Source organism: Eurosta solidaginis, chromosome 3, assembly GCF_040869045.1.
Source record: "Eurosta solidaginis isolate ZX-2024a chromosome 3, ASM4086904v1, whole genome shotgun sequence".
NCBI lineage: Eukaryota > Metazoa > Arthropoda > Insecta > Diptera > Tephritidae > Eurosta > Eurosta solidaginis.
The window spans coordinates 162,724,971-162,734,293 of record NC_090321.1 but is presented as its reverse complement, the minus strand read 5'-3'; the positions used below and the strand labels follow the sequence as shown (position 1 = coordinate 162,734,293).

The window sequence follows — 9,323 nt, the reverse complement described above, 5'->3', positions numbered from 1 at the left end:
GCGGTCATATTTTTAATAAACAATTTTTAAATTAAGGTTGTGGAACCATTGCTACAATTGAAATATTAGGCGGCTATATTATATCAAAGACTTGCTAAAATTAAGGTTGTGAAAATATCATTTAGTGTAAACGGGAGTCTTGAGGTCGGACACAAAGAAAATATACCAAACGTGTAAATTGACTCAAAAGTAGTTTTTTTTTTACTGCGCAGAGGCAGATACATACATTTCGCTTCCAACAAATCCCCTCAGCCATATTAAAAGAGCTCTTTTAGGTAGGCATTAGGGTGGTTTAGGTAGCCGAAAATTTTTTACTCAAGTTGAGTGTGGAGTCGTTTGGTTTACTTTTGGCGATTTATAGGCCCGTGAGAAGTATACAATTTATTTAACACATTGATGCAAACATTTTTGATTCATATAAAAAGAGTTTCCGTATATAAATATGTATAGCATTCATATGTTCGTGAAATTTTTTTTTTGGGTAACTGATCAGATCCTGTAATTTCTCATCCAAAGTCCAAAAACTTACAAAAAAAAAATTTTTACTTTATAACTGTGCAGTCACTTTGCAATCCGACATTTTGTTAAAATTACCATACAGTTTTTTTTTTGTACATACGTTTTTATACTTTGTTGTATGTAATCGAATGCAAGCAACTTTGTTAAGGTGTGGCACGATTCGATTAAAAACTTTATTATATGCATGTATTTTTTTATCGGGGTCAAACAAAATTTACAGCCTTGTTTGTTTTTTTTTGTATGATTTGAATTTTTTTTGATTTGAAATAATTTTTCGCCTACCGCCTGAGAGGATATGTATACCTAAACCTATACCTAATTTAATGATGAATTTATATGTAATGTTTTGCGTATGTGGAGGTGAAATATAATTTTTTGTTGTAAACACGTTTAGAACAATCCTTGTCATATACACTGTCTATTTAGGAAATTCTTGTAAAATTCACAGCCGGAAGTTTACGAATCTTTGATTAAATTTTGTTAGAATAGATAGTAATTTTTTGTTTATCATTAAAATGTCTTATTGAAAGAAAGAAATTGAAATGGCTGGCTAAAATTTAATCGGTTGGGGAGGGGGAAGATGACTCTAGGGTAGGTAAAAAGAGTCAGGCGGAGCAGAAGGAAAACGTGTATGAAACGTCGATGTGTTAGTGGAGAGCGAAAAAAGCTTTGAATGTGTGGGTGAACTACCCTACAAGACAGGTACCCGTTACCTAATCGATTACTTAATCGTTACCAATAACTTGGTCACCAATTATCGTCTTAATGACTTTTACATTGCTGTCGCGAAAAAGGTAACGCATGCGCTCTCTCAAAATAGTGTACGTGTGACTCGCTTTCTCGCTCTTACCTATTGTGTTTTCGACATTCCTTCTCGCTCGATGTTATTTACATTTTTAAGTTACTTCATCAGTTATGTTTTCGTTATCGCTAACCAAAACATATGCAACAACAACAACACGGCTAACTAGCCTATCGGTTACCCGTATCGGTTACCTTCTGTCAAATCGTTTTTTCCATGAATGTTTAGATAATATTTAATTATAAATAATTCATATATACAATGTTTTTTTACAATTTAAATTATTCCCTTATTACTCTAGTGTACTTTACATATGTGTATATTGATATGTACAAGCTAATTAAGTACAATAACGTCTATTAATAGCTGTGCCCTCTCTGAAACTTTCGAAGCTCAGTGATGACGCCCAATTTTTCCTGCGCTGGTGGTGTTGTTCAACATCAGTTTGCAGAGCCATATGAGTTTTGTAGGGATAATACCGGAAGCCCCAATTCGTGCTATCAAAGTCGATTTATAGGTGATATTGATCCTTTGGTCTTGACCCTTTCCCATAGTATGCTTGTTAGCGCCTTATCTGTGGTACTAAAAAGGCGGGGGGATAGTTGTCGAAGTTTTCTTATAATTTGAGCAAATTTATGTTCTTCCTTCAGCTACAGCTGGAATATTTGGAATATTGCTATGCGCACATCGTCAAAATCAAATTACCTAGAATGAGAAAAAAACTAATATCAGTAAGGATAGATTAAAGTTTTTAATATATTTAACCCGAAAAGTGTTCTATAAATAGGGCTCCACAATTAGCTCTTTTCTGAGGCCAAAGGCACAAGGGACTCAAGGAGATTTCAGATAACTAGAATCAGGGGTACCCGAGGATACTACGCTGTTGCATTCATAGAGAACACAACATTATAACAAGGGATAATTGATTGATGTTACGATGGAAATTAGACGTGCTACAAAAACAAACAAATGCAGATGACTGTTTAATTCAACAACAACAACAACTGTTTAATTCATTATCCGAAGTTCTTGTATGGACGTGCAGTATGAAAAGTGCAAAGTACTGCTAAAACTGATTTCCCCGAGTAACCCGGGAACGAATGGATGTGACGACGCCTATCCTTATTTAGCAGCAGGGTCTAGAACCAGTTCCCTGTTGGACAGGAAAGTAAACGTTTGGTTATCTCCAAGTTGATCATATGCTATTACAGAATATACTCGTTTGCTGCAAGGGTATCCTCCTGAATGGTGCATTTGTTGCACGCTGCTGCCTGGCCGCTCACCCAACAACACAAGACACGACGGAACTTTCCTTGGGACACCCAAGGTCACTAACGCTTCTAATGGCTCCAGCGGTTTAGGGGGCTTAGAGTATACCCGCGGTAGGCATGCCTGCGTAAGAGGCGATTAAAATGACAACAACAGGCGATTAAAATACCAAATTGGTTCAGGGGGCTGTGTAGCGCAACCCGTTCAATGGGTTGCCAGCGCAATATATAGCTTCTCCAACCCAATTGTGAACCTCACCTACCCGTGGCGAATCCTGTTTCTTTAACAGCCGAGGCTCTGGCGACCCCATGTTCCTTATGGATCTACATTTGAAGGCGCTTAGTTAGCTGACATCGCTTACTTAAACGGTTGATTCTAAAGTAAAAACCAAAACAAAATATAGGTTAGGTTGAACTGGCGGGTTCATGGCGACCTCACATAGACTGAATGAGTCCGTAGTGTTTGTTTTAACGACCAAGCTAAAAACCCTATCAACAACCAGGACATGTTATAAAATAAATCCGTCCTCTTGACAAATACCAGAAGCTTCCCAGAACTTCAGCCACTTGCTGCTTCTAGATCTGACAGCTGTCAGCTGGAGTCTTAGCCTGGCAAGCGCAGGGCACGAGCACAGAACGTAATCTATCGTTTCCCCCTCCAACCCGCACTTCCTACATCTGATATCACTGACCAAGCCTAATTTAAAGGCATGTGACGCCAGAAGGCAGTGTCCAGTAAGAATACCCGTCATGAGTCTACAGTCTACAGTTTAATAATGAAAATATAAGAATCAGTGTTTATGAATAACATATTTTAATTAATCTCTTACAACAACGTGGCTAAATCGCCATGTAGATAGTTTGGTGTTCCACCTTGTATAAACGTAGGTACTGTATGTGCTCAACCGTGCAAATGGACATAAGCAGTAACATTATTCACATAAACATAGCTTGGTATTTGTGCAGGCATCAATATAGCATACATTGGTCCAGTTCGGTGTGCACCAGCCACTGGTACAAACACTTTTGAATGCATAGCTTTCATATAGATTGGATGTCCAGCAGTGCTCCGGTTGTGCCAAAATGTAATGGGCTGCTCAGTCTTTTGGTACGGCTGTATAGGTATGGGCGGGTGCAATGTATTACTAGTCTGCTCAAGATCGTATGGTACATAGATGGCTCGAAGACGCCAGAGGGGATTGGAGCCAGAGTTTTCGGACCCAGAGCCAAAATATCAGTAACTCTAAAAGCACATCCGAGCATTTTCAAGCGGAAGTATTCGCCATAAGTTAGTGCGCTAAGCTGAACCTTCAGCGCTGATACCCCAATGAAACAATTGCCATACTCAGTCAGGCAGTCAGGCCCCACTAAAGGCATTTGCGGCGTTCGAAATAAAGTCAGCACCTGTCCTTCAGTGCGTAGAAAAGCTAAATCAATTAGGAGCACACAACGTAGTACTGTTGCCCTGGGTCCTAGGCCACAGGGGAGTAGAGGGTAATGAGCAGGCGGACTTAGTGTTTAAGTTATTGCGTCCCTCCCACAAATTGTCATCCTCCCAGCAGATCCTTGCAGCGGGTGTGCGCCATACTCTCCTCTTCCGGGAAGGTATCCGGGTCCTTCTCCTGACCACGGTCCTGAGAAATGAGTTTGCTGCGTTTGCTGGAAAAGAATCTTTTTAGGACGGTCATATATATAAGGGCCTGAAATATTTCAATGAACTTCCTAATCACATAAAAAGTAGTAATAACTTCAATACTTTTAAAAAAAGTTTATTGGAGCATTGTAAAACCCTTCCAATAAGATAACGTTTTTCTCCTCTTATTTTTTACATGATATATCCGATACTGGAGCGCGAAAAGGGAATGGTAATATTGGAAGCAGCAAAATACAATGCATCCGGCGCTAAGGAAAAGAAAATCGGTCGCCACCTGTAACTCCAGACATTTCCAACAACTAATTTCGCTGGAATTCGGTATTTTCAGCTGGTATTTACTGTTGCTGATCGGAATCACTCGCATTCCGACAGCATTAATATAACAATAAAATTATATAATGTGTAACAAAAATAACGAAAATAAGGCCAAATAAAAGGGAATGGTAATATTGGAAGCAGCAAAATACAATTCATCCGGCCCTAAGGAAAAGAAAATCGGTCGCCACCTGTAACTCCAGACATTTCCAACAACTAATTTCGCTAGAATTCGGTATTTCCAGCTGGTATTTACTCTTGCTGATCGGAATCACTCGCATTCCGACAGCATTAATATAACAATAAAATTATATAATGTGTAACAAAAATAACGAAAATAAGGCCAAATAAAAGTTGGAGCAGGGGGGATTGGAAACATGTCCTTTTCAACCTCCCATTATATGTTGAGCTGTGCTAATCGGAATCTTCATGCATTCCGACAGCGTATTTACTAAACAAAGTTGAGGGGTGATTGGATACACGTTATTATCAATTACCAACATCCAAAGACATGTTTAGCTGTGTTGATCGGAGACTAATTCATTCCGACAGCTTAAAATACACATATAATTGAAAAATATAAGTTCCAAATTTTGTTGCCTTAAGCTGGGAGCACTGGAGGATTGGAAACGCGTCCTTTCCAACCTTCCTAAAATGAGTGGCTCCCAGACTCGTCCCTTTGTCACGCTAGTAAATATGCTGATCGGAATCACATGGCATTCCAACAGCATATTCAATAGAAATAAGTGATTATAACAATGAATTGTACTTAGTAGTTTATGTTTTAGGCCTAAACAGCCGTAATAATAAATAAATTAAATTAAAAAATAAATACTCTTGTCAGTGTTTCACGTGCAAGGGATGGTTGCATCGGACAGGTTGCTCTGGGCTAGATTCCAAAATCCACCGTCCTCGTAACTTTTATAAATCTTTTGTGGCTCTTGTTGTTCACGGCCTCATTACATTATGAGGAAATACGGCACCTGAGAACACAGCCGTATGAAGCTAAAAAACACAAGCATGTCTTCAGTGAACTCCACAAACAGGCGTCGGACCTTTATGCCTGTGATTTCTGTACTCAAAGAACAAAACTAGCACAGGAGGAACGCACTCTCCCTAGGGAAACGAGAGTAGTCACTTGAGCTCAACTTCGAGCTGGATAACGCAACAGGTTAAACTCTTACCTATCCAGAATCAACCCCGGCATACAAAACATTGTCCTGCTTGTAATGTGTCCCCACATGACACCAACCATCTCTTTAACTGTATTGTGGAACCAACGCCTCTAACACTCCTCTCATTATGGTCCACCCCTGTTGAAGCAGAATGTTTCTTTGGACTCCCGTTAGAGGACTTTGATGACAATTTGTGATCGGTCGCACCTATTGGATGGGGCGAAGCACTGCTACAACAACAACAGCAGGCGGACAACACGGAAAGAGAGGCAGCAACTGCATGACCCATCGATCTCGAGCCGTTCCTGCCAGTTGGCCCACAGGGTCATTTATTAGCAGAAGGGTGGGAAAAGAGAGAACACTGGCGCAATATGCCAGGCCTGAGTCAATCTAAGTTACTGTTAGGGGGTTACAGCACAACTCGATATAGGGCATTAATAGGCCTCTCAAAAAGATAACCTATGAACCCTAACGGCTATTCTTACAAGACACTGTAGGCTGAACAGTCACATGCAAAAGCTGGGTATAATATCGAACAACACATACCGATTTTGTGATGGATCAGCAGACGGTGGACCATATCCTTCTAGATTGCGGCGCAATTTCAAGACGTAGGGCTAAGTTTATGGGCTCACCATGGCCAGATCATTCCCACATTTAATCCCTCAAGCCAAGAACACTGCTGGGGTTCATCAAGGAAGTCGGCTATGATGAGGTGCTGTGAAGGAGATGTGCAAGTCACTGTGCAATTCTCAATAAATTATCTATCTATCTACGTTCCGGTAACAAGCACCATTGTGGTACTAGCCTCACCATCTCGGGAACTATTGATATGACTACATTAAACCTTCTAGGGATTGAATATTAATAATGCCGGCAATGCGAAAGTCTGCTAAAATGTACCATTCTCCATGGAATGCTCGATATATAACTTTCCACGTTTTGAAACAGTGATGAAAAGAGCAAAATTTACTAAAATTTTATCTGGCTGTGGGTAGTAAGGTGTTGATGTCCTCTCTTAACGCAATGTAATGACAACTGCGATGCAGGGAAAATGACAAAAATCTTGCAAGTCTACTGATAATAATTAATTTTTCCTCCCCTTCTATGCAGTTCTATGCATACATACATGTGTTTTTCTCCCAAACGCTAATTAAAAAAATTAATTGGTTTTCACATGAACTTCGAACTCTGTCGTATTTGCATTCTTCAGTTGATTATCAACAAAAGCATGACAAATTATCACTAAAAAGTTCATACATGTTCCTTATATATTTAATATGGTAGCCAATTTACTTACCCTTTCTGGTGCGATGATTCCTGGACAATCGGGCCTGACTAGACGCGATTTTTTTTGCCTTAAGAGAGCGTGCTTAACGCGAACCATATCATGTTATGCAAAAAATCAAAGACATTTCTGCTTCTAATGCTTCTAGGATAGCAGCAGCAGCTCCCGGTGGCGCCACATAAATACCAGTTGCATGCCGATCAGTTGCCTTTTTTGCTCCGGCTACCTATTCAATTTTAATTCACGTTACATTATCTACTATTGCAATTTTAATCACTACAAATCAATATAAATTACCGAAGCAAATACTGGCAAAGCAAGATGCGTAGTTCCACCCTTTTTTAGGGAAATACATCCAACCAGTTTGGTACCGTATTCCAAAGCATGTTGCTTGTAAAGTACCTTGTATCCTTGGCAAATGACACGTGAATCTGCATTTAATTGTAGATTTCCTCTGATTTTGGCATATTCTGAGCTGAATCGCAACCCGGCGGAGATGCTATATATTAGAATAATATAACATTTTTTTATTATTTAAAAATGCACATATGTACGTATGACTGAAAATCAGAAAGTAAATAATGTTGTTGTTGTAGCGATAAGGACACTCCCCGTTATCGACTTTGTTTGTCCTTTGCAGGATGCAGATCGGGTACGTTCCGGGAACCATTAAGGTACTAGCCCGACCATATCGGGAGCGATTTAGTTGACATGAAACCTTGTAGGCCATCCCGTCGATTCTATACAACTTAATATGGTAACGATTTAAAAGACGGTGCACCACCTAATTTTTATCAAAAATTATCAAACGTGGAATCAAAAGACGCGCCTAGAGCTCCGTTTTTATTATTATTTGATATTTTTAAATTGGTGGTGTACCGTCTTGTAAAACGTTACCCTTAATATTATTTTGGGCGAAGGCCGCCAACGCAAAAAGGTGTTCTCTGCAACAAAATCTTTAATTTCCGTCACATGTCACAACTAAAACCAAGATATTTTTCGTTGTAAACAAATATATTTTTTTTGCGTTTCAATGTTTTCCGGAATAATTAATGAACTGTCATTTCCATGACAGCATGAAACGTCGATGTGTTAGTGGAGAGCGAAAAAAGCTTTGAATGTGTGGGTGAGCTGGTTACCTCCGTCTTGTAGGGTAGTTACCTCCGTCTTGTAGGGTATTAGTGCCTTATGCCCGGTTTTTCAGTAGCTGGTTAAGCTAAGTTTAAACTAAGTTTGCTTAAACTGTAGTCAAATATATACTGAGCAGTTTTTAAGTCACAGTTTAAGGCCGTCTTTGGGGTATGCTTTTTGTGCGGCAACATTTGTTTTTTTATTATCTAGATAATTGTAGATACGGCAACAGCTGGATTTTGTTTACCCAACCAACATGGAAAAAAATTCTCCAGCGAAATTATATATTTAGTTCCGAAAGTGATATCCAACATCATTATTTAATTATTCTTAAACCATATAGTTCTTGAGTTGATATCCAACTTTTTCCCCAATCACTCTCCAACCTTTGAGAAATTTTGTAAAGTTAAAAGTTTTCGAGTTGATCTCCAACGTCATTAATATTTTCCAATTAATATCCTAATTTCGAGAGAACTTGAGAAATGTACAGTTCTCAATGAATATTCAACAAGTTTCTCCAGTTGATATCCTACATTGGATATCGAGTTGAGTTGAAAAAAAATCTACAATAGGGTACCACCAAAGCAAATAGCTATTTATTGTGAGAATTAAAAACCTAATAGATAGCAGTAATGAGGCGTAAGTAATCAAAAATAAATTATATAGGCGCCCGCCGTGGTATGATGGTAGCGTGCTCCCCCTACCGCACCGAAGATTCTGGGTTCATGTCCCCGGAAAAGCAACATCAAAATTTTAGAAACAAGGTTTTTCAATTGGAACCCACTTTTTCTAAGCGGGATTTCCCATCGGCAGTTTTTCGCAAGCACTCCGTTTTTATTTCTGCCAAGAAATGCTCTCAGTGAAAACTAATCTGCCTTGCAGATGCCGTTCGGAGTCGGCATAAAACAAGTAAGTCCCGTCCGGCCAATTTGTAGGAAATATTAAAAGGAGCACGACGCACATTGGAAGAGAGGCTCTACCTAAAATCTCTTCCGGGCTTAGCATGTTACATTTATTTATTTTTTAAATTATATATATTTCATTTTATTTTCGTGAAAAAACTGGTATGGAATCTTACATTCGAGTCCAGTTAAAGAACCACAAGTTGTTAATTAAATTTGTTCCACTTAAGTAATAGCATTTTTTGCTTTATAAAAAAATTACCTCTTTA

General features: G+C 39.0%; 1 long non-coding RNA gene across 2 annotated transcripts; it reads right to left on the bottom strand.

Moving 5' to 3' along the window:
- Nucleotides 1-1,529: 1,529 nt before the first annotated feature.
- On the bottom strand, nt 1,530-8,078 carry LOC137244524 (uncharacterized). Of its 2 annotated transcripts, XR_010951078.1 has the most exons (4): nt 7,919-8,078; nt 7,319-7,520; nt 7,034-7,247; nt 1,530-2,026 (listed from the first exon to the last, which is right to left on the bottom strand). It is a non-coding gene; the product is annotated as an uncharacterized lncRNA (long non-coding RNA). The 2 variants fall into 2 exon arrangements; XR_010951077.1 differs by having other exon boundaries at nt 7,319-8,078.
- Nucleotides 8,079-9,323: the final 1,245 nt, after the last annotated feature.